Source organism: Lichenostomus cassidix, chromosome W, assembly GCF_008360975.1.
Source record: "Lichenostomus cassidix isolate B80296 chromosome W, HeHo_3.0, whole genome shotgun sequence".
Taxonomy (NCBI): domain Eukaryota; kingdom Metazoa; phylum Chordata; class Aves; order Passeriformes; family Meliphagidae; genus Lichenostomus; species Lichenostomus cassidix.
The window spans coordinates 20,196,277-20,222,249 of record NC_139510.1 but is presented as its reverse complement, the minus strand read 5'-3'; the positions used below and the strand labels follow the sequence as shown (position 1 = coordinate 20,222,249).

The 25,973-nt window shown below is 46.7% G+C and overlaps 1 long non-coding RNA gene and 1 pseudogene across 1 annotated transcript in view; one reads left to right on the top strand and one right to left on the bottom strand.

Annotated features, from left to right (window-relative positions):
* The window catches only part of LOC146425649 (uncharacterized), a 563,016-nt gene that overhangs the window by 485,667 nt on the left and 51,376 nt on the right, over window positions 1-25,973 (top strand). The window lies entirely within an intron of this gene.
* LOC146425650 (uncharacterized) lies at window positions 15,534-16,982 on the bottom strand (annotated as a pseudogene).

Genomic DNA, 25,973 nt, shown 5'->3' with positions numbered 1-25,973 from the left:
TCTCAAGAAAAGATCAAAGGCAACTTGGACATTTTTGTATGACAATGGTTTCAATTCCACAGAAAGATTCTGTTGTCTTTAGAGGGGAAAGATAGATGCCTATGCTTACTATAGATATTCATTTCTTAATTAGTTGATACCTGTTGGAAAACGCAGTTTTCCAGCAAAACTCATGCTAACTGAGCAGGCCTGAGCAAAGCTTCAGCATGGTCAGGCCTCAGTAAAATTCCAACAAGCTGCAGTGGTTTGTTTGCCTGAGAATGTTCTGTGGGAAGAATGCCATGAGAAAGATTAGGAGTCAGGAGTGTCATGAGAAAAGAATAAGGGAGTTAGCAGGAGGATCCCTGAATGTGTGAGAACAGCTGCAGGTGTGTGTGTGTATCTATAATTAGAAATATCTGTAACAGTATATAAGTCTCTCGTTTGGTGAAATAAAATGGAGCTTACTTTATATCTCATATTGAGAGTGCCGTGAGTTCCCTCTCATCGTTTCTCGTTAGATACCCGCTAACCCCCGTATACCTATTAATTCAGTATTTTTAATCACTGAAAGCAGCTAGGACACCAGTGCAGTGTTTTCACCAATGAAAGAAAATTCAAGTTAAAAAACAATAAATGAGATCAACTAATAAAGCTTATTTACTGAAAATGCATCAAATACAAATGTTTTTTCTTTGTATGGTCACACTTTCAGAAGATAGATGGAAACATAAAATAGACCTTTAATTAGAAGAATGCTTATTATATTCAAAAATATAAATCAAATTGTTAACATAACTAGGTAATTACACTTCTGATGATACATTTGCAAATGAGCACTTTTGAACTCTGACAACATCCAGATTCCCTTCCTTCTCTGAAACAGATTTAATCAATTTACACAAATTAAATTAATATATAATTTACAGGAAAAGCTATAAGGAAAAAAAAACCGATAAGAAAAAAACACACAAAATTATCAGAAAACACTTTCTAATTTTTTTTCTAAATTATAGAACAGTGTGGTGGTTTGCCCTTGGCTGGACACCAGGTGCCCACCAAAGCCACCCTATCACTCCCCTCCTCAATTACACCAGGAAGAGAAAATATAACAAAAGGCTTGTGAGATGAGTTAAGGGCAGGGAGAGGTTACTCACCAATTATCATCACAGGCAAAACAGACTTGACTTGGGAAAATTAGTTTAATTTATTACCAATCAAAATGAGAGTAGCATAATGAGAAGCAAATCCAAATCTTAAAATCACCTTCCCCCCACCCCTCTCTCCATCTTGGGCTTAACTTTATTCCCAACTCTCTACCTCCTCCTCCCAGTGGTGCAGGGGAACAGGGAATGGGGGGTTATTGTGAGTTCATCTCATGTTGTTTCTGTCACCACTTCCTCCTCAGGGGGAGGACTCCTTCCCCTGTTCCAGCATGGGATCCCTTCCATGGGAGACAGTCCTCCACAAACTTCTCCAACATGAATGAGTTCTTCCCGTGTGCTACAGTTCTTCATGCCTGACACATTTGGTGACCTTCTATAACAGGGCTACAGCATTGGTGGATAGGGGCAGAGCAACTGACATCGTCTACCTGGATATACACAAAGCATATTGACACTGTCCCACACAACATCCTTGTCTCCAAATCAGAGACATGGATTTGATTGATGGACCATTCAGTGGATAAAGAACTGCCTGGATGGCCACATGCAAAGAGTTGTGGTCAACAGCTCGTTGTGTACATGGAGACCAGTGACGAGTGGTGTCCCTCAGGGGTCGGTACTGGGGCTGACATTGTTCAACATCTTTGTCGGTGACATGGACAGTAGAATCGAGTGCATCCTCCGCAAATTTGCTGATGACACCTAGCTGTGTGGTGTGGTCAATACACTGGAGGGAAGGAATGCCATCCAGAAGGACCTTGACAGGCTTGAGAGGTGGGCTGATGCAAACCTCATGAAGTTCAACAAAGCGAAGTGCAAGGTCCTACATCTAGGTCGTGGCAACAGTAGGCACACCTACAGGTTGGGCAGAGAAGTGAGAAGTGATTGAGAGCAGCCCTGCAGAGGACTTGAGGGTGATGGTTGATGAAAAATTCAACATGAGCCAGCAGTGTGAGCTCGCAGGCCAGAAAGCCAACCAAATCCTGGGCTGCATCAAGAGGTGTGGCCAGCACACTGAGGGAGGTGATTCTGTCCTTCTACTCTGCTCTTGAGACCCCACCTGGAGTACTGTGTACAATTCTGACACCCCCAACATAAGGATATGGAACTGTTGGGGCAAGTCAAGAGGAGGGCCACAAAGTTGATAAGAGGACTGGAGTGCCTCCCCTAAGAAGACAGGATGAGAAAATTGGGGCTGTTCAGCCTGAAAAAGAGAAGGTTGCATGGAGACCTAATAGCAACCTTCCAGTATCTGAAGGATATCTACCAGGAAGCCAGAGAGGGATTCTTCGTCAGGAACTGTAGTGAGAAGACAAGGGATGGGGTAATGGGTACAAATTGAAAGGGAGGAAATTTAGGTTAGATATTAGGAAGAAATTTTTTACTGTGAGGGTGGTGAGGCACTGGAACAGGTTGCCCAGAGAGGTTGTGGATGCCCCAACCCTGGCAGTATTCAAAGCCAGGTTCGATAAGGCCTTGAGCAACCTGGTCTAGTGGGATGTGTCCCTGCCCATGGCACAGGGGGTTGGGAGTAGATGATCTTTAAGGTCCATTCCACCCCCTTAACATTCTATGATTCTATGATTCTATGATTCTATGATTCTATGATTCTATGATTCTATTAAATGCTCCAGTGTGGATCCCTTTCCATAGGATGCAGCCCTTCAGGAACAGGCCGCTCAAGCATGGGTCCTCCATGGGGTCCCAAGTCCTGCCATTAAACCTGCTCCAGTGTGGACTCCTCTATCCACATGTCCACAGCTCCTGCCAGGAGTCTGCTTCAGTGCATTCTACCCATGGGGTCACAACCTCCCTCATGCCTCCACCTGCTATGGCATGGGGTCCTCCACGAGATGCAGGTGGATAGCTGCTCCACCATGGACCTTCATGAGCTGCAGGGGGACAGCTGGCCTCACCATGGTCTTGGCCACAGGCTGCAGGGGAATCTCTGCTCTGGCACCTACAGCACATCCTCCCCCTCCTTTGCTGACCTTGGTGTCTGCAGAATTGTTTCTCTCACATATTCTCACTCTTCTCTCTCACAGATGCTGCACAGCATTTTTTTACCCTTTCTTAAATATGTTATCAAAGAGGCCCCATCAGCTTTGGTCAGCAATCTGTCTTAGCTCTGTCTATCATGGAGGCAGCTTCTGGTGTCTTGCCACAGAAGTCACCTCTGCAGCCCCCCTGCTAGCAAAATCTTGCCATGTAAATCCAATCCAGTTAGAAGGAAAACTAATCTCCATATTATTATTAAATCCATAAATCTGCTAAAAATAGCTCCACCCCTCCCTAATAGTAAATCAGTTTACATTCCTCAGTACAAGCTTATTTGTTTGTGCCATAAAACCTGTGACAGAATTAGTCAAACAATTAGAATCATGGAATAGCCCAGGTGGGAAGGGACCTCAAAACATCATCTGGTTCAACCTTTTGTGGGAAAGGGAGCCTAGATTAGATTACCTAGCAGCCTGTCCAACTGCATCTTCAAAACCTCCAGCAATGGGGACTCTACCACATCCCTGGGGAGGTTGCTTCAGGAATTGATTTTTCTCACTTGTCCTGATTTCAGCTGGGATAGAGTTAATTTTCTTCTCAGTAGCTGGTACAGTGCTGTGGTTTGGATTCAGTATGAGAATAATGTTGATAACACACTGATGTTTTGGTTGTTACTAAGTAGTGTTTACCCTAAGTCAAGGACTTTTCAGTGTCTCATGCTCTGCCAATGAGCAGGTACACAAAAAGCTGGGAGGGAACATGGTGGGACAGCTGACCTGAACTGACCAAAGGGATATTTCATAGACCTTCATGCTCAGTATATAAACTGGGAGAGTTACCTGGAAGGGGGCTGATTGCGGTTCAGAGGCAGGCTTGGTATAAGTCAGTGGGTGTGAGCAAAAATATCACTTGTTTTTCTTGGGTTTTCTCTCTCTCCTCCTATTATTATTATTATTATTATTATCATCATAATCATCATAATTATCATTATCATTATTGTCATTATTATATTATAATTATTATTGCATTTTACTTTGTTTCAATTAGTAAACTGTTCTTAACCTTTGAGTTTTACTTTTTTTTCCTAATTCTCCTCCCCATCCTACTGGCTGAAGTACTTAGTTGCCAGCTGGGGTTAAACCATGACAGTCCTTTTTGGTGCATTTTGACACAATGAAGCCATAAAGAAAAAGGCAGCAGGAACCATTGCAGTTCTTGACATCAGGAAGTATCCTCAGGTTCCTCCAAGACCTTTGTAAACAACACTGATGAAGACTGCAGAACAAGCCACAGAAAACACAGCAAAATGAATTGCAAGGCATAGATCATGATGGATTTAACATCAGATGCTTCCTAGTTTAAGTTTGGGAAATCACTTTGCTGACATCAGCTAAGCTGTTCTCCATAGCCTGGTGTCTTACTCTTTTCTTCTGATGGGTAAACTTAGTTATTGGTTATTTGTTTTGGCAAGTACTTAATTTCTTAGACCACAAGATAAGTATATATTAGCTATGCAAAAGGATCATGCTAGTACATATTTCACTTTAACACAGAAGCATAGTCTCATTTAAACACAGCAGGACTTTGTCATTTGCAGGTGTCCTGGTTCCAGCCAGGACAGGGTTAACTTTTCCACTAGCCAGGACCTGGTGGTTATTCTATATCACCTCACATCATTGCCAGGGGCTGGGGGAACAGAGTCTCTTCCAGGTTGGGGAGCATGGTGGCATGGTTGGGTATTGTTGAGGGTTTTCCATGTGGTGAACTTTTTTCAGGTCATCAGGGAAGGGATGTAACATACAGATGGGCTCGTGATCAAGGGATGGACTTAACCATGGACACTATCTCCCAGGATATCCATAACTGTGAATCGTGCTGCGATCAAGCAGGCGAAGCTAGTAAAGCCTCTGTGGTATGGTGGACGATGGTTGAAATATAAACATGGGGAGGCCTGGCAGACTGATTACATCACACTCCTTCAAACCTGCCAAGGCAAGTGCTACATGCTGACAATGGTTGAAACAACCATTAGATGGCTGGACATATACCCTGTACCTCACACCACTGCCTGGAACAGTCTTGGGCCTCGAAAAGTGAGTCCTGTGGCGATGTGGCACCCCAGAAGGAATTGAGTTGGACAATGATACTCATTTCAAAAATAGCCTCATAGACACCTGGGCCAGAGAGCATGATATTGAGTGGGTATATCATATTCCCTATCATGCACCAGCCTCTGGGGAAATTGAACAGTACAATGGACTGCTAAAAACCACATTGAAAGCAATGGGTGGTGGAACCTTCAAACACTGGGATTTACATCTAGCGAAAACCATTTGGTTAGTTAACACCCCAGGCTCTACCAATCAAGCTGGCTTTCCCCAATTAAAACCCCCACATACCATAGAAGGGGATAAAGTCCCCATGGTGTAAATGAGCAATATATCAATGAAGGCAGTTTGGATTAGTCCTGCCTCAAGCAAAAGCAAACCCATCTGTGGGATTGTTTCTGCTCAAGGACCTGGGTGCACTTGGTGGGCAATGCAGGGGAATGGGGAAACACAATGTGTACCTCAAGGGGATTTGGGTTTTGGGTGAGAATAGTCTGTAATGTTGAATTGTATAATATTGGTTGCTGAATGACACTGCCACTGTATGCCATAACCACCATGGACAATGAGTATGGACTGCTCCAGATCCACCAGTCATGAGCTCCTGATGCAGCTTGCAACCAGCCAACAGTACACCAACCCTCCTGCCCTGGAAGACATCTAGGACAGATAGAATCCAGTCACGGACTAAATGAACTCAACGTGCATCTTGAAGGGACAGCCATTGACTATGGAAATTATACCCATGCTTGTGTATATATGTACATACATGTATATATTTGGAAGGTGTAGGATCTGGGCATGATGTGGATGGTATAGAATAAGGGGTGGATAATGTCCTGGTTCTGGCCAGGGCAGGGTTAATTTTTGCAGTAGCCAGAAGAGGGCATGGCTAGGACCGAGTGGCTATTTTATAGCACTTCACAGTCATTTTCTGTGAACAGAGGAAGGGCTTGCTTCAAGGTCAGGGTAGCATGGTGGAGGGAGTAGTCAGGCTCTTTGATGAGCATTTTGCACGTGAATCATTCACCTCTCGTACATCTTTGTCATCAATACTGTTGCTGTTACTGTTTGTTTTCTTATGTCATTGCTTTTTCCAGTAAATTGTTCTTATCTCAACCTGAGATCTTTGCCTTTTGTGCCTCCAATTATTCTATTCATGTTGCAGAGCAGAAAGGCCTTGCAATGTGAGGGCCTTGTAACCCTTGTAAAATCCTTGCTCACTTCTGTTACTTTGGCTAACTAGAAAAGCATTCTGGGAATGACTCAGCTAAACTACAGGTAAAAAGCAAGTTACATAATTGTAAAACAATTATTAGAACCAATAAGTGCTCACACTGTGGGGTTGGTGATTGGTTACACCTGATACCTGTTTCTATCGTGGTCTATGGTGGTTGGTTAAGCACATTTGTTGTGCCTCACAAGTATGTAAACTCATAACAAACTAACAGTTTAAGAACCCTAGATTTTTGCAATAAAGTGTCTTCGCCATACCATCGTGGAGATCGTGTGTTTAACGCAGCATCTTCAGCCCACCACATGGGAGGGGGAAGGGGTTGTGAGCAAGTGGCACGTGGTTTCAGTGGGAGAACTAAATTAGAGAATACCATTCCTAAACCACAAGAGGGTAAGACTAGAGGCAGTCTAGGCTGTAATGACCATGCCCTGGTTGAGTTCAGAATCTCCAGGAATACAGGCCTGGCAAAGAAGAAAGTCAGGACCCTGAATTTTGGAAGAGCAAACTTACAGATGTTCAAGGAGTTGGTGAATGAGATCCTCTGGGAAACTGTCCTTTGGGACAAAGAATCTGATCAGAGCTGGCAACTCTTTAAGGACACTTCTCTTACAGTGCAAGAGCTCTCCATCCTGATGTGTAGAAAATCAAGAATGGCAGGCTGAAAACTGGCATCACTGAGCAAGGATATGCTCTTCACAATGAGGAGTAAGAAGGAAATGCACAGACAGTGGAAGCAGGGACATGTGACCTGGGGAGAGGATAGGAATATGGTTCAAATGTGTAGGGATAGGGTCAGAAAAGCCAAGGCAAAGCTGGAACAGGACTTGGCAAGGGATGTGAATAATAACAAGAAGGGATTCTATAAGTACATATGTCAGGTATGTAATGTTATGGATATTGACGCGCCCACTGGTAAATGAGAAGGGAGAACTGGTGACAACAGATATGGAGAAGGCTGAGGTACTTAACAAGTTCGTCACCTCAGTCTTCACTGGCAATCAGGCTTTCCACATCTCTCAAGCTCCTGAACCTCTAGGTGGGGGTTGGGGAAGTGTCATGGGTAACCCAAAGTGTTATTGTATTCCATATCTAGCTGTGCCCAAAAATTATTACTGTCTCTTTAAGACCCAGTGCTGTGGCCAGAACCGGAATCTCGGGGCAGGGGGGAGGGCTTCCCACAGTCCGTTTAAAAAGTCAGAGTACTAGAGCCGAGGGCTCTCTTGCCTTGTGGTCTTCGTTCAAGGCAGAGACTACATTGGTTTTGGGTTTTTTCCTTCTCTATTGTTCCTCTCTTGCATCTTAGACTGCCTCAAGGTGAATTCCAGGAGTGCCTGTCAGCAGTCGCAGCACCATGCCAGAAAGAACAGAGCGGCCCAGCTCCAGTCTGGGTTGCTCACAACTTGCCAGCAGTACCCAGCCGAGGAGAGAAGGCACTGAGTTGCCCCAGCCCAGCTGTTTTGCCTTGCCTCACCTGCCCTGCTGTCTCCTGCTGCAAGGAAGGCAAAGTCCCTCCATGAGTTCTAGCCCTTGACCATGTACCAGCTACTGGAGCGTGCCAGCTGCTGCCACCAGAGAGATAAGTGGGGAGGAGGCTGACACCATTTTCCCTTTGTCTCTCCACACGAGGTCACCCATGGTGGCCACCATCGTGCTGAAGGGAGTTACCCTGCCATTTTGGGTTTCTCATTGTTCCTGTAGAGTTTGTGTGATTTAGCAATTTTGTATCTAGTGATTATTTACTGGTTGGGGTTTTTTTTGCCTGTTGCTGTTTTGTCGCTGTTGAGCAGCTAGCAGAGTAATGAAGGCACCAGTTCTCAGTGGCAAGAAGGAATGACCTTTATTGTTTTGATTTCATCACATATATAGAGTTCTCAAAAGTCACCCAGATTGGTCAGTCAGAAGCCTTCCCCCAGGCCTGATTGGCCAGGCCTGCACTGCCCAAGTTCTGGGACACTGTTCCAATAACATCCTAACTTTATCTTTATTTACAAAACACAAGAAAACTTCTCATGGGAAAAACCTGTGCTAGCCACAGCTCCCCCTTTTTGTTTAAGAACAGAAGGCATTGCTTGTGAGCCCCAGTGGATCAGCATGAAGGATCTGTTTGGTAATGGCCAGTTACCAAACAGAGCCTGGTTGAAACTCAAGGGGTCTGTTCGGAGGTGGCCAGCCACCGAACAGAACCCGAACCTGATGCTGATTAAGATGGTCAAAGAGGCCCCATGCAATACCCTAGATAAAGTATATATAAAACTAAATCTACATATAAATCTGTAATTCAACAAAACATGCTTTCAAAGTCCTTGCTTTCTGACTCCATGAATGAGTTTCAGTCTCTGCTTGTGGATGGACCGGCTTCTTGGTCATCATCAGAAGGATCACTCGGTTGGTGTTCGGCATTCTGGTTGTTATTTTGAGGTTGCTGGTTCTGTCTCGGGAGCCGCAGGTCGGGGCGGACGCATTTTGCAGGCAGCCATCGTACCCCAGTATCTGTGGAGAGGCAAGCATACCCTCGACCCCAAGCAATAAGCTCATGAGGGCCTTCCCAGGTGTTACTAAGTAGGTTCCGTACCCATACCTTCGCCCGGGGCAAACGCAACTCGCCTGATGACTGCAATGAAAGAAAGTGGTTCAAAATCACAGGATTATTCGAGTTTGGTGGCACCGTAAGATGATTGATTGTGTACAAAGCTTTCTCCAATCGACTCTGTGGTGTTTCCCCATGCATTCCCCCTTTTTGTCTTTCCAAGACACGCTTCAGAGTACCATGAGCGCGTTCCACAATGGCTTGGCCAGTAGGAGAATGCGGAATACCGAACGTATGGTCTACACCCCATAGGTGCAAAAACTGCCATGTCTTCTGCGAGGCGTAGGCAGGACCATTGTCGGTTTTCACAGTGGCTGGCACCCCCAGGACTGAGAAGGCTAATTTCCAATGGGCAATGGCATCGCGACTTTTTTCTCCAGTATGGGCAGTCGCCCACATAGCTGAGGAGAAAGTGTCAATAGACACATGCACATACTTGACTCGGCCAAATTCTGGAATGTGTGTCACATCCGTCTGCCACAGCTGCAAGGCCTTTAGACCTCTGGGGTTCACCCCCGATGGCAGAGGTGCAGCGAGTCCGTGGCAGTCAGCACAAGCACTGACAATGTCACGAGCCTCAGTTGGCGTCAATTGAAACTGCTTCTGCAGAGTATGTGCACTCTGATGAAAGAAATTGTGCAATGCCTTGGCTTGTGCAATTTTGTCAGGCTGAGGTGCCACCCACGCAGGGTTGGCTAACATGTCAGCCCTGGCATTGCCTTCTGTTAAAAAGCCTGGTAAATTGGTGTGGCTTCGAATGTGCAGAATATAATATGGATGCACTCGAGCCTGAATCGCCTTCCACAGGGTTCGCAATAGCGAAAACAGAGTCGCGTTATTGACTTCTTTTAGAAGTGAGCAATCCAAACGTTTGGTTATGTCTGCTACATAAGCAGAGTCGGTGACCAAATTCAAAGGCACCTGAGAGAACCGCTGAAAAGCCATGGCAACTGCCTTCAATTCAACCAGTTGAGCAGAGCCTGTCTCGTGGCCTTTCAGCACCTGCCACTCAGATCCTTCCTTTCTGGTAACAATGGCCTTTCCTGTTCTCCCAGAACCGTCTGTAAAGATGGTGGGTCCATGGACCGGCACCCAGCTGTTCTTTGGCCGCAACATGAGATTGACCGAATTTGCCAACTGCAGCAATTTGTGACTGGGCAGATGATAAGCAATCTGCCCTGAGAAATTTTGCAGTGCACTTTGCAAAGGAGCGCTATTAGCAAGACTCCATTCGAAATTGTCCCGTGGTACTGGGACAACAATCATTGCGGGATCAGCCGCCATCAATTGTAAACACCGATATCGGCATTTAATTATCAGGCAGGCTATCAATTCGAACAATGTGGGTGCTGTCTTTTTTGGCTGATGGGGCAAAAAGACCCATTCCAGGATGTGCAAAGCATCATCCCATTGTTTGTTCCACTGGCCAATGATACCCGTAGGTTGGAGGTCTGGAGCAGTAATGAAAACAGTGATATCAGTAGAGGGATCCACTCGATAAACCTGATGAGCGGAAACAGCTTGCTGCACTTCGTTCAGCACTCATCGCGCCTCGGGAGTCAATTGTCGAGGTGAGTTTAGGTCAGAGCCCCCCTTTAAAATATTAAAAAGTGGGGAAAGTTGTGCGTTGGTCAGTCCCAAATATGGGCGTAACCAGTTGATGATGCCTAGCAATTTTTGGGCATCATTCAGAGTCTTAATAGTGTCTGAGAACTGCACCTCTTGATGCTGTATGGTTCGATCCAAAATTTTGACTCCCAACTATTTCCAAGGAGGCTGTTGTTGAACCTTTTCCGGAGCAACTTGCAACCCATAGGAATGCAAGGCATCGAGCAGTCGAGGCTGTAACCTCCGCAACTCATCCTGGGTGGCTGCTGCCACCAGGATATCATCCATATAATGGTAGCAGAGTGCCTCAGGAAACTGCTCACGAATTCCGGACAAGGCCTGCGCGACATACCATTGACAGATAGTCGGGCTATTTTTCATGCCCTGAGGTAACACTTTCCATTGAAACCGCTTTACAGGCTCCGCATTGTTAATTGCAGGCACAGTAAAGGCAAACTTTGGTCTGTCATTGGGGTGCAAAGGGATTGTAAAAAGCAATCCTTCAAATCAACGATCAAAATTTCCCACTCAGTGGGAATCATCGTGGGTGAAGGCATGCCAGGCTGTAAACTCCCCATACTTTCCATCACTGCATTGACTTTCCGGAGATCTTGCAACAGTCTCCATTTCCCCGATTTTTTCTTAATCACAAAAACTGGGGTATTCCAGGGACTGGTAGAAGGTTCTATGTGTCCCTGTTTCAGTTGCTTCTGAATCAGCTGACAAAGGGCGACTAATTTATCTTTCGGCAAGGGCCACTGTGGTTCCCATATTGGTGTTTTTGTCAGCCATCGTAAAGACAGCGTGGAATATGGTGCGCCCTTGCACACAGTGACCCCTATCAAAAATTTGTCGTGATCCGCACCCCCCAAGCTGCCAACACGTCCCGTCCTCAGAGGTTCACTGGAGCTGGAGTGACATAAGGCCGAATGGAGGCCGTGTGTCCCTCTGGATCCTTCACCAACACAGGTCGCTTACTCAATCGACTCTGCGTTGTTCCCCCCAACCCCGCGATATTCAGTCCCACTGGGCACAAAGGCCACATAGGAAGCCACGAAGCGGTGGAAAGGATCGTTGCATCAGCACCTGTATCAATCAAACCTCGGACTGGAACTCGATGTGGACGTGCTTTCGGCATGATGAGGGTACATGTCATCTGTGGCGACTCATTGGAGATAGATGCAGCCCAGTAGACCTGCGGAAGTCCTGGCAGTTCAGTGCCGTCACCTCCGCCAACTTGCTGGTCTACCCTGGAAACAGGAGACTCACAAGGCAACAAGTGAGCAAGACAAGTGTGCGCAGGAATGGTGACAGGAGGATCAGGAGTGGAAACCGTAGCGTGAATTTGGCCCTTGAAACCAGCATCTATGAACTCTGGAAGAACCAGGATTCCTTGGCGAGTGGCCTCAGGCCCTGCCATAAGCAGTGCACTGGTTCCCTGATCCAGGGAACCATCCACCTCCAAGGGAACCCTGTGGGCATCGTCAGATTCTAAGACGACTGTTGCTGCGGTGTAGGCGTTGACTCGGGCCGAGCCTTTGGTGCCTCCTCCACATTGACCGGGTAAGCCTGGGCCATCACCTTGTTCTGGGGGAACTGTTGTGATGGGGGGCAAATCCCCCTTTTTGCACCCCTCATCACGTTTCCTGACAGGGGTCGACCATCTACATGGTACTGTGACCTGCAGTAGTCTGGAGTGTGACCTGGCCTACCACACCTCTTGCACTGAGGAGTCTCGGTCCCTGAATTTCCCTTCTTCCCGGAATTATCTTTCTGTTTAGATTTGACCCGTTTCCGTTTGTTCCCAGATTTGGGCTGTTTTTTATCCTGATCAGCGGGTCCCTGATCTGAGGACAAAAATGCAGCCAAGGCGACTTTTCCCTGATTTTCGGACTGCACCCTGGCACAAGCTCGCATCATCTCCTGCACAGAAGGATCCCCCGGTAGGGCATTGATGATCCTTCTACATTCGTCATTGGCATTGTCCCTTGCTAAGTGTTTCATCAAGATCTGTCTCGTGGACGGATCATCAACCTGCTTTTCCAAGGCTGCTGCCAGCTTCTCAAGAAATGACATGTAAAGTTCAGATTGCCCCTGCCGTATCTGTGTATACCGTGTTTGTGGGGCAACCATCTCAATTGTTTTCAAAATGGCTCCCATACCGAGCTGTTGGGCTTGCTCCAGGATCCGAGGATCCCAGGCAGCTTGAATGTTGGGGTTGGAGAAAGGTCCCTTACCCATGAGGACATCAACCCCAACCATGCGCCTAGGGTCCTCGGCAGGCAAAGACACATTTTTCCGCAGCTGATCCTCGACCAGCGCTTTCCAATTGTCCTCAAAGGCACTGTATTGTACGGGGTGAAACAGCACCTGAGCCAGATACATAATATCAAATGGAGCAAGCAAATCACTATTTATCATTCTAAGAACTTGCATCACTGCCGGAGAAGACACCCCGAATGTTGCGACCTTGGTCGCCAGGTCATTTGTCACGCGCCAGGCGATGGTGGAATGGCTGTTCCTTGTGTCCATAGCATCTGGGCCAGGCACATACACTGGAAAAGCCTGAGCGTCCCCCTGAGGGAAGCCATCACCATCCGAACCTGCCACAGCAGATTCGCACCCCTCCCTCTGTTTGGGCAATCCAATCTTCTCTAGAAGTTCCCAGTCCCCTGCCTCCAGTGCACCCTGCCTCACCGATTCCCAGAACTGCAGGGGGTCACGCGGGCGAAAAACCCCCATGCCGTTACGGCGTCTCCAGGGGTTTGACAGAGTCCAATGCCCTTTCTTTCTCGTCGCCCGCGCGAGCCTCCGCCCAGGAGGAAGAAAACTCCCCTCATCACCGTCCGAGTCGTCGGAGCAGGGCTTGCAATCAGCACTCCCCATCACAAAGGACGGCGAGCGGCCGGAGGCAGCGTCCCCGCCAAGAAACTGCGCGGTGACCGGGACGGGGGAGGGGCAGGGAGACGGCGGTGCCACCGGCGTGCCGCCGGGCACGCCAGCCACGCCCGCCGGCACAGCGCCAGTACGCCACGCCAGGGCCTCACTTGCCACAGAACCCGACAGGGGAACCGGCACCCGCCCGGGGCCAAAGCAGCCCCTTGCCGCCGGCACCAAGCCGGCCGTCGAGCCGCCAGGAAGTCCAGACCCCACCCGGAAACCCGGGGGATGGACTCCCTGGGCAGCCCCACACGGACCGTGGGGCCTGCACGAACAGACCTCCATCCGCTGCCGAATCTCAGCCACTTCGGCCAGCAAATCATGGAAAAACGAAAGCGGAGGAAAAACCATCGCGCCCGGCACGGACGCCACGTCCGCCGAGCCGCAGGGAAGCCGGGTCGGCCCCGCACCCGCGGGAACGCCAATCAAAGCCCCCGCGGCGGAAGCACCACCCGCCGGCGGCTCCCCCTCCGGCCCCACGACCGCCCCGGGGAGTGACCCCGACTGCCGGGCCCCGGCCGCAGCCGGCGGCTGAGCCGGCGCCTGCTCACACGACCCCGACGCCACGGGACCGGCCGCACCCGCGGCCACCGCGGCCTGGGGCTGCGCCGCCGGCGTGCCGGGCGGGCTCGGCAAAATGCCGGCCTCTCCCGAGCCGGCCGCCGCCCACGCGGAAACCCCCGCGCCGGCCGAAACTGTTATAAATTAGGTCTCAATAATCAATCAGAGACAATGTCCAATTAAGTATAATTTGATTTATTTAGAGCAAGCGGGTATCAGCGAGGTAGCGCTGGGCAGATAACTGCGCTGAAATAGTCCGAACTCTCCTCTTTTATGCAGTCTCTATTTTCTGACCACGTATATCTTCCGGAGTTGGTACAGCCCCTTCATCATGTTTGCTAGATGGTCTTATTCTTGCTCTTCGGTGGTCGTGGGAAACAAGTCCTTGTATGTTCGCAGTGTCGTCCCCCCCCCCAAGCAATGATTCTATATCAGCCCACTCCTCAACAAATACAGGATACAGGATGTGCAGGGTGGGGGTCTCCCTCCCCTTTCTATTCGGTTCTGTGGGCAAACAGGATGCCTTAACAGGATGTGTTGAGGCCCCTTTTCCTCTCTCTTGCGATTCTTGCGAATTCTTATCACAATTCCCCTCTCTCTGTATCTCCATTTTTTTCGCAGAATCGCCTTAATGCTTCACGGCTTAAGATGAACTCTTCTTCCATCTCACTCTCTTGTTGTTCAGGTATGCTTTCATATTTTGCTCTGACTAACATTAAATGTGCTGCTTCCAGTCTTCCTTTAACTATAGCTATCAGCCTGTTAAAAATGCATGGTCCAAAAGTCAGAGTTAGTACAATTACTACTAGGAGCCCTGCTAGTGTGGAGAGTAGAGTCGTTAGCCATGGGGAGGCATTGAACCAGTTTTCATACCAGCTCTGTCGACTCTCTCTCTTTTTCGCTTATCCAGTTCTTTCCGGAGCTCAGACATTGCATCTCTAACAACTCCTGTATGGTCTGCATAAACACAACATTCTTCTTTTAGGGCAATGCACAGTCCTCCTTCTTGGGCTAGTAGGAGCTCTAATCCTCTCCTATTTTGGAGCACCATTTCAGATAGGGACCTCAATGATGTTTCTAAGGCACTAATAGAACTTTCAATTTTGGCTATATCTTCATCTACGGTTTCTCGCAAATTGGCAAATTCTGTGTCTTGTTTTACAAGGGAGGCTATACCTGTGCCTGCTCCTGCTGTGCCTAATGCTAATAGGGTTGCGATAGTTATAGCTGTAATAGGTTCTCTTTTTACAAGGTGGTGCCCTGGGACCGAATGGTGGTCATATATGTAATCACCTGGGTAGTAGGTGATTCTTGGCACTATTACTACTTGTATGCAATAGTCTGATGGATTAAACTCCTTTAAGGGAATACAGGGAGTTACCCCTACACTTGCACATACCCATTTAGCATTTTTAGCTGGTATTAGCCAATCTGCAGGCTCTTTTGGTTTTTGGGCTTGCATTGTTACTTTACATAGGTGCATTTTAGAAGATGGGATTTTTCCTATGCACCTTCCTTCTCCTGATACCTGCGCCAATGTGATACCAGATTTTGTTCTTTTGCCAGATTTCCACAAACATTGAGCAGGGTTGCTCCCATTTACCCTTCTAGCTTTTTCAATTGTCCCCATAGCTTCATAGAAGGGTGGTCTGGTGTTATAGCATAGCCAGCAGTGGTCTGTTAATTCTGGGTGTGTTTTGTTTAGGACCTTATAGCTGGCTACCATAAGTCTCCATAATTCATCAGTTATTTCTCCCAAGGGGGTTGGGGGTATTTCGGGTTTGGATATGGTGGTACTTTCCTCACGGTCTATGCCTAATCCATCTGCTTCAGTATTTATCACGTCTATTATGACCCGGTTTGGTCCCACTGGTTCGGGGTCATTGGGGAGAGGTTCCTTTTTTATATAGATAAGACCACCTCTGTCGGTTCCTGATTCCCAGTACCTTATACCTCAGGTCTTGCCTAGTAGCCACGTAGGATCTTGGGGTTGTGTTATATTTATGTATAACCATTTACAGGTTACTTTGGGCCCTGCTCCCCTCCTTCCAATCTGGCTACTATAGTCAGGTGGATTACAACCGTAAGGTCCCCACCCAACTTCAATATGCTTGTCTCTGCCTGGGAGCCAGGGGTAAGCTATGGTTTCGCATCCCCAATAAGCACAGTAATAAGAATTTGGGTGGTTGCAATATCCCTTTCCGGGGTTTGCACTAGGGCAAAAATACCAACCTTTACCTTCAAGCATACAAGGTTCTATAGGAGCTAAAACACAAAGGGATGCATTAAAACTGATTTGCCCTGGTCCGAGTCGGGTTTGGATTATGGTTTGGCTGTCCCATTGTCTTAACGTCCAGCGAAAAGGTTGGTGGGGGTGCACATCAGCAGTAGTACATGTAAATATTAGGCTTAAAAGCAAGATATAGGTGTGGTAGGAAGATGGGGGTCCCAGTGCTTTTTGAATTCTTTTAGTTTGTTTAGACTCTGCCTTGGTCCCCTTTTTAGCCTTATACAGTGGTGCCTGTTTCGGGTTCTTTCTCGATTTGGGGCAGCTCATATCAGATCTTTTCATAGTCCCAGGTATGTTCACCCCACTGGCTGTATATATCCCTCTGCCTCGCCCGTCGGCTCGGTTGCAGCGAGTCACGGGGATTGAATTCTTCTCGGCAGCAAGGATTTTTTTCTTCAGGGGTCTCAGGGACAAAGGATCTTTTCTTGTAGCTGTCCCGGTTGACATGTTTGACCATGAGGTCACCACAAGGCAAATAGACCAGGGCTTTTCTGCACTCCCCGCCGGTGATGTTTGCCACCATTTGTGCAGGTTCATTTGAGTGGTAATAATACAGTTCTTGGTGTATCCCAAATGCATACATGTCCCATCACTAACACATTCGGCAAATTCCCTTAGGAGGTCCCCCCCCTTTGCAATGGGCCCACTATCGTTCCTGGCACACCTTACATATAAAGCAAGCAAAAGGGTAGCAATTACAATTATGGATGTTGCACTTAACAATATAATTATTAACATATTCTTCAAGCAATAAATCGTGGTTTCTCAAGTGTTCAGTTACAGGATTTCATGCATAGGCAGGCTAGGATTTCTTAAGCCTAATTTTTAAGTCCTGTGGTTGTTCCACCACTCTCCAGGTGGGGTCTCTGTTGAACTTCTTTACTCGGCTAGCGTGGGTCCAGCCTTTCTCCGCTGTCCGAACCGATGATTCTGTAGAAATTAGAACAACATACGGTCCCTCCCATTGAGGGGTTAAAGATGTTTCTTTCCAAGATTTTATTAAAACTTCATCTCCAGGGTGGAATGAGTGAATTGGTAGCCACAGGGGTGGTCGTTGAACCACCAGTCCCTTCTTACGGAGTTTCTCCCTTCGGTTTTCTAGGCTGGTTATATAGGATTGTAGATGGAAATCTGATATGGCTGGGTGGTCTTCAGGCATTTCTAAATTAAATGGCATTCCATATAACATCTCGTATAAAGAAATCCCTATATCTGTACGAGGTTGAGTTCTAATGTTTAATAATGCTAATGGTAGACATTTAATCCAACTCATTTTTGTTTCTAGCATTAATTTAGTTAGTTGCTTTTTTATTTCTCCATTTATTCTCTCTACCTTGCCCGAACTTTGAGGGTGCCAAGGGGTGTGGTATTCCCAGGCAATTCCAAGCGCCTCAGATACAGCTCTTGTAATCTTAGATATAAAGTGTGGTCCCCGATCTGAATCTATTACTTCTATAAGGCCATATCTTGGAATTATTTGTTCTAATAAAGTTTTTGCAACTGTTTGTGCTGTGGCTCTTGTCGTTGGGAAGGCTTCCACAAAGTGAGTGAGGTGGTCTACTATAACCAGTAAATATTTATACCTTCCCGCTAAAGGCAATTCAGTAAAGTCAATCTGGATGTGGGAAAAAGGTCTATGTGCTAATTCTCTGCCCCCAGGGATTCTTTTTCTTAATTGATGTCTGTTTACTTTTTGGCAAGTAACACATCCCATGGTTATCTGTTTAGCTAAGTTGTAAATACCCATACACATATATTTATTGGCAAACTGATCCACCAGGGCCTGTGTTCCCCAATGGGTCTTTTCATGAAGTCTTTTCAGAACCCTTAAGGCCATAGGCTTAGGTAAAATCTCTCTTCCGTCTCCCAGAACCCATTTACCCTCTGAGTTTGGTTTTATACCCACTTGCCTCAATTTTTCTTGTTCTATTGTTGTAAAGCTTAGCAAGTAGGTTGTACAGGGGTAGTCTATGTATGGTTTGTTTTCCCCGTGAATATAACAAAAATCTTTGTCCGAATTTGATTGCCCATCAGGACTGTAACAGGAGCAAACTAAACCATCCACTCCGTAGTCCTTCCAGCAAGCAGAACAAGGGAATCCTTCCAAGTCATACCTGCAGGTAGAACAACTTTCCCTAGGATTCCTTACCCAGAGGGGTAGTAATGCTGCTCGTTTAGCTTCTTCATCAGCCAGGTTGTTTCCCCGCACCACTGTTCCCAATCCCTTTTGATGTCCCCTGACATGGACCACTGTAAGTTTGGAGGGTACCCTAATAGCTTTTAAAATTTCTTTTATGAGTCTCTCATGGACTAGGCTCTTTCCTTGTGATGTAATAAGGCCCCATTCTTCCCAGATTTTTCCAAATGTGTGTATTACCCCGAATGTGTATTTGGAGTCTGTGTAAATAGTTCCCTCTCCTTTTCCTATAATTTGTAAAGCCCTTAGAACTGCATACAGCTCACATGCCTGAGCCGACCAACTTGGGCTTAGTGGGCCAGATTGGAGTACTTCTAATTTATTTCCATCCACTATTGCATATCCCGATTTGCGCTTCCCCTCAAGCACCCGTGAGGAACCATCTACAAATAATTTCATACCCTCCCCCAGTTCTTCCTCTTCTAAGTCTGGCCTGATCTTAGTTTGTTCTTCTATGGTTTGTAGGCAATTGTGCCATAAGATGTTACTCTCAGGGTTCCCATACAGAAATTGTGCTGGGTTCTGTATGGATGCCACTTCTAAAGTAAGCTTGGGGGATGATACCAGAATTCCTTCATATTTCAGCAATCGGACATCAGTGATCCATTTTTCAGCCTTTTGTGTCAGTATGCCCCGAATGTCATGTGGGGACATAACTTTTAACTCAACCCCAAATGTTATTTTTAATGCTTCCTCTACCATTACAGCAGCTGCCGCTACTGCCTGTAGACAAGTGGGCCAGCCTCTACTAATTGGGTCTAATAACTTTGAAAGGTAGGCTATCGGCTTTTTACTTCCTGCCCATTCTTGTGCTAGCACCCCAAATGCAGTTCCTTCTTCAGTATTTACAAATGAATAAAAAGGTTTCTTTAAGTCTGGTAAGCTTAGTACAGGGGCACTTGTTAACTCCCTTTTTAGATTTTGAAGGTTTTTCTCATCTTGGGAGGTCCATTTAAGTAATCCATCCCGTGTTAATTTTTCATATAGGAATTTTACCTTTTTACTGTAATTTTCAATCCATTGTCTGCAGTATCCAAATAAACCTAGCAATTGTCGAATCTGTCGCTTGGTCTGGGGAGGTGGCATTGACAGAATCCCTTGTACCCTGCTGGGATCAAGCTTTTTAGTCCCATTAGTTAGTCGGTGTCCTAAGTATTTTACCTCTTGTTCGGTAAATTGCAGTTTTGATTTAGAGACTTTTAGTCCCTGTTTCGCCAAAAAATTTAACATCTTTATACTTTCTTCCCTCACTAATTCCTCTTGTTTCCCAGCTATTAGTAGATCATCTACATACTGTATGAGTTTAACTTCTGGTCCCACTTGGTAGTTTTGTAGTATTTGACTCAGGGCTTGTCCAAATAGATTGGGGGATTCTGTGAATCCCTGGGGAAGGACAGTCCATCGTAGCTGTTGTTTTATATGACTGTCAGGATCTTCCCACTCAAATGCAAAATAGTCGCGACAGTTTTTATCTAAGGGGCAAGCCCAAAATGCATCTTTTAAGTCTATCACGCTGTACCAGCAATCATGTGGGCCTAGTTGGCTGAGGATAGTATGAGGGTTGGCTACCACAGGGAACCGTTCAACAGTTCTTTTATTTATTTCTCTCAAATCATGCACTAATCGGTAACTACCATCTGGTTTCTTTACAGGCAAAATTGGAGTGTTAAACGGGGACATACAGGGCTCCAAAATCCCTTGTTTTATTAGCCTTTCAACTTCGGGTTTCAGTCCTCTTCGCCCTTCCTCGGATAACGGATACTGTTTTATTTTTACTGGGATGTGTGGATTTGTTAAGGTTATTGAGAAAGGTTCGATGTCTAGCTTCCCCACTGAGTCCGGGGTGTACCAAACCTTTGGGTCTATCTGTTGCTCATCCTTTGTGCTAAGGGAGTATATTTTAATTTTTAATCCTTGTTTATTTATTTCCAATCCTATTCCCAATTCTACCATTAAATCTCTCCCTAGTAGATTGTATTCTGCCTCCGGTACCAATAAGAAACTACCTATACCCAATTTAGAGTTCGTTTCAATTAGCACATCTTTAATTATAGGGACTCCGAATGGTTCCCCTTTTGCTCCTATTACTTGTACAGTGTCTTTGGATACTTTACATCCCTGAGGCAGTTTCTGCACAGTGGAGCGCTCTGCTCCGGAGTCCACTAAGAATTCAATTTCTTGTTTCTGGGGTCCTACCTGTAATTTTACTAGGGGCTCCGATGCTCTTTTTGACCCCAGCAAATAGAGCCCCTGACACCCCTAGTCCTCTTTGAACATTTTTATGTCTGCCAATCGTTGGCGGCATTCCCTCTTCATGTGTCCCTTTTTCCCACAGTAAAAGCACACTATCTCATTCCTCTTTTGCCCTTCCGTATTTCTTGGAGGTTTTGGGGGCCATTTCTCTTGCGGTGATCTAGTGGTGGTTCTCTCTTGTTCCCCTCTTACAGCTGCTACCATCATTCTAACTTGTTTCTTATGACTTTCCTCATCCCTTCTGACATACACTTTCTGTGCTTCTCTCAATAACTCATCCAACCCCCGGTTTTGCCAGTCTTCTAATTTTTCTAACTTTTTCCTAATATCCACCCATGCCTTTGCTACAAATTGGGTTTTTAGCAATGTTTGTCCTACCGGGGAATCAGGATCTATACCGGAGTAAAGCTGTAAATTTCTCCGGAGCCTTTCCAACCATTCAGTAGGGTTTTCATCTTTCTTTTGCAGCTCATTAAAGGCCTTAGTCATATTTTGTCCTCGGGGGACGGCCTCCTTAATGCCTTGGACTATGATAGTCCTTAAATCTTGCATGTGTGCTCTATCGTTTTCATTTTGATTGTTCCAATTAGGCCTCTGAAGGGGCCATTTAACATCTCCAATGGGGCCTTGTGGGTGGTTGTTTTCCCAAATCCTCATCCCAGCTGCCCTTATCATTCTTCTCTCTTCTGCTGTGAATAAGATGCTCAATATCGACTGTATCTCATCCCAAGTATAAATATTTGGTCCTAAGAATTGATCTACTCTTTCTGCTACCCCCAGTGGATCTTCCAATAAATGCCCCATTTCCTTTTTAAATTCTCTGACATCGGCCGAGTTCAGAGGGACGGCTATGTATCCGATACCGGGCGCCTGTCCTCCCCCTGGTTGATTAACCATACCCATGCCTACTTCTCTGAGAGGGTATAACTGGTTCCTTGCCTGGCTTCTAGTAATCCGTCTCTCGGGTGGTGGAGTGTCATCCCCCTCCATCTGTGGTGCATTTGGAACCGGCAGAGGTTGTGCTGGAGGGGGCACTGCAGCATCTGGCATAGGGGACGGGGGAACATAGGGTGGAGGTATTTCCTCCGCCTGTTTTTTTTTCCTTTACTGAGAACAAACAGGCTTGTCTTATTTTCACTAGTTATCCACAGGGCTGCATAATCACTCTCTTCCTGGCTAAAAGGCTTTTTAGAGTTTACATACAAATTTAGAGCTTGGCAAATCCAATCGTCAGAGGATCCAAAAACCGGCCAGTACAGAGGGTCTCCTCTAATTTGTTTTCCTCCCCAGACTGTCATGCAATAGGTAATCATTTTTGCCTTAATTTTCCCTCGTGTACGTGGATCATCATCCCAATATTTGATCATTAACCCCAGAGGACTATCTGGTGGTATATCCGGGAGTCTTACGTGGGGCTCCCCCCCCATGGGTCCAGACGGCTTGCCCTTCGTCTGTCCCATCTTCCAGAGTGCCTTCACACACACACACACTCACGTCCTCCTGTTCGTGGCCCAGGCCCTCGCGGGATGTGGGAAACGCACTACAAAGGAGTCCACACTCAGGTCGTCCGCACTGGACGTCTCAGACACCGCACTCTAGGATCCCCACCCCGACCGAACGGATTCCCTGTGTTATAAATTAACACATACTCACGCGTCTCGCGTCTTCGTCCGGACTTTGTGCACAAAGATTAAGGGGTTCCTTCGCTCACTACCCGAAATTTAGGTTCGTCGGTAAGGGTTTCAAAGGGGTACCCTCTCCGGGCCGTTGTGACAACGGGGCGCCTCCCGTTGAGGGGTCTCCTAAGAATTGCCCCTATCCGAGTCACGGCACCATTTTGTTATAAATTAGGTCTCAATAATCAATCAGAGACAATGTCCAATTAAGTATAATTTGATTTATTTAGAGCAAGCGGGTATCAGCAAGGCAGCGCTGGGCAGATAACTGCGCTGAAATAGTCCAAACTCTCCTCTTTTATGCAGTCTCTATTTTCTGACCACGTATATCTTCCGGAGTTGGTACAGCCCCTTCATCATGTTGTTTGCTAGATGGTCTTATTCTTGCTCTTCGGTGGTCGTGGGAAACAAGTCCTTGTATGTTCGCAGTGTCATCCCCCCCCCCCAAGCAATGATTCTATATCAGCCCACTCCTCAACAAATACAGGATACAGGATGTGCAGGGTGGGGGTCTCCCTCCCCTTTCTATTCGGTTCTGTGGGCAAACAGGATGCCTTAACAGGATGTGTTGAGGCCCCTTTTCCTCTCTCTTGCGATTCTTGCGAATTCTTATCACGGCCGAGGGCAGGGGCTCCACGCCCACGCAAGCCGATAGCTGCGAGTCATAGAACGCCTGCCCCTCCAACGCGTCCCAAATGTCCCTCCAAACCTCATGGAAGCGGACCGTAGATCGATCACCCCGCATCCACTCCATGACCAAAGCACGGCCGACCACAAACCAAAAATCACAGTCCAGCGCCACATCCCAAACGGCCCGGGACACGTGGCCCGCGACCCAGTCCAACAAAGCCCGAGCGACCCGCGGCGACTGATCGGACGCAGGGTCATCCTCAGAGACCTCCAAAAAGGCCCGCAAGAGCCCATCGGCAGGAATGGGGGGGTCCATGTCCACATCAGAATCAGCCATGCCTCAGGGCAGGCGGGGGGGGGTCGGGCCCGGGGGCAAGACTGCCGCGTACCTGCAATTGAACGCAGTACACATCGGTGGTCACCAGATGTCGCTGTTGAGCAGCTAGCAGAGTAATGAAGGAACCAGTTCTCAGTGGCAAGAAGGAATGACCTTTATTGTTTTGATTTCATCACATATATAGAGTTCTCAAAAGTCACCCAGATTGGTCAGTCAGAAGCCTTCCCCCAGGCCTGATTGGCCAGGCCTGCACTGTCCAAGTTCTGGGACACTGTTCCAACAACATCCAAACTTTATCTTTATTTATAAAACACAAGAAAATTTCTCATGGGAAAAACCTGTGCTAGCCACACTGTTTTGCTTGTTACTAAACTTAACTTTTCACTTATATCTGCTTGTATTTGTTTTCTCCTTATTGGTGAAAAGGGATTGGTTAAATCTATAAATAGAAGCAACTCATTACAGAGTGTTCTCTTTAATTATCCTAAACCAAGACAGGGAGCAAAGTCCCTCCAAATATAAGCAAAGAGCAGGTTCGGAACCACTTTATGAAGCTGAATAGCCACAAGTCTATGGGGTCTGATCTGATTAGCCACAAGTCTATGGGGCCTGATGAGATGCATCCCAGGGTCCTGAGGGAACTGGCTGATGTTGCCAAGTCTCCATCATATTTGAAAAGTCATGGTGGTCAGAAGAAGTCCCTGGTGACTGGAAAAAGGGAAACATTGCTCTCATTTTTAAAAAGGGGAGAGAAGAAGATCCGGGGAACTACAGACCTGTGAGCCTCATCTCTGTGCCCGGGAAGGTCATGGAGCAGATCCTCCTAGAAGATATGCCAAGGCACATAAAAGACAAGAAGGTGATCTGAGGCAGCCAGCACAGCTTCACTAAGAGCAAATCATGCCTGACCAACTTGGTGGCCTTCTACGATGGAGTAACCACAATGGTCAACAAGGGAAGACCAACCAATGTCATCTACCTAGACTTCTGTAAGGCCTTCAACACGGTCCCACATGACATCCCCATCTCCAAATTGGAGAGACATGGATTTGAAGGTTTGACTATTGGGTGGATAAGGAATTGGCTAGATGGACACAACCAGAGAGTTGTGGTCCATTTGTTAACATTGGGTTAAAATGTTAGTTAAAAATAGGCTTTAGGAACAGGATAGGTAGGCACTGCATGTACGGGGCTCAGCGACATGATCACGAAGATTGCTTAGAGAATGGGGATTGTTTTAGTGAAATCATGCGGATTAGCACCTGTGAAATAAATCAGAAATACTATGGGAGATAAGGGGGCTTAAAGTCATGCTTGGGGGAAAACAATGGAACAATGATAAGTTGATGATTAACATATGATTACATCACTGTTCTGTAAGGAAAGGTATAAAATTGTACTTGTTTCAAACCTATGGCGAAGCCAGATTTGGGTAGATGTTACACCCCGGCTTCCCGAGCTCAAATAAAGGCACCTGCATATAATCATTCGGTGATTATGTGTTTTCCACGCTTACACATTGTTCTATGTCCAGGTGGAGACCGGTGACAAGTGGTATCTCTCAGGGCTCTGTCTTGAGATCAGTGCTCTTTAATATATCTATCAATGACACAGACAGTGGGATCAGGTACATCCTCAGTATGTTTGTAGATGACATAGAGCTGAGCAGTACAGTTGACACAACAGAATAAAGGGGTGCTATCTATGGGGACCTGGACAAACATGAGAAGTATGCCCACAAGAATCCAATGAAGTTCAACAAGTCCAAGTACAAGGTGCTGCACCTGGGTCAGGGCAATCCCAGACATGAGTACAGACTGGGAGAAGGCCCATTGAGAGCAGTCCTGTGGAGGGATTCTCGTGGAGAAAAAGCTGGACGTGAACAAACAGTGTGCACTTGCAGCCCAGAAGGTCAACTGCATCCTGGGCTGCATCAAAAGAGATGTGGCCAGCAGGTCAAGGGAAGTGATTCTCCCTCTCTACTCTGCCTTTGTGAGACCCCACCTGGAGCACTGTGTCCAGATCTGGCACCCCCAACATAAGGATGTGGATCTGCCAGATGGATTCCAGAAGATGGCCGCAAAGATGATTAGAGGGTTGGAGCACCTCTCCTATGAAGATAGTTTGAGACAGCTGGAGTTGTTCAGCCTAGAGAAGGCTCTGGGGAGACCTCAATCCAGCCTTCCATTACTTAAAGGAGGGAAAGCGACTTTTTACATGGGCAGATAAAGACAGGACTTCATTGTGAGCCTCACTTTCATTTGCTTTCCCCTTACGCAGCAGGAGAACAAGCCCATTAATGTCTAATTTAGTCAATCAACCAATTTCCCTGAAGCACTCTCCTATCCTATTTTTTGAATAATACACTCTTCACATAGATAGGTATAAAGAAAGTTGGTTTCCATA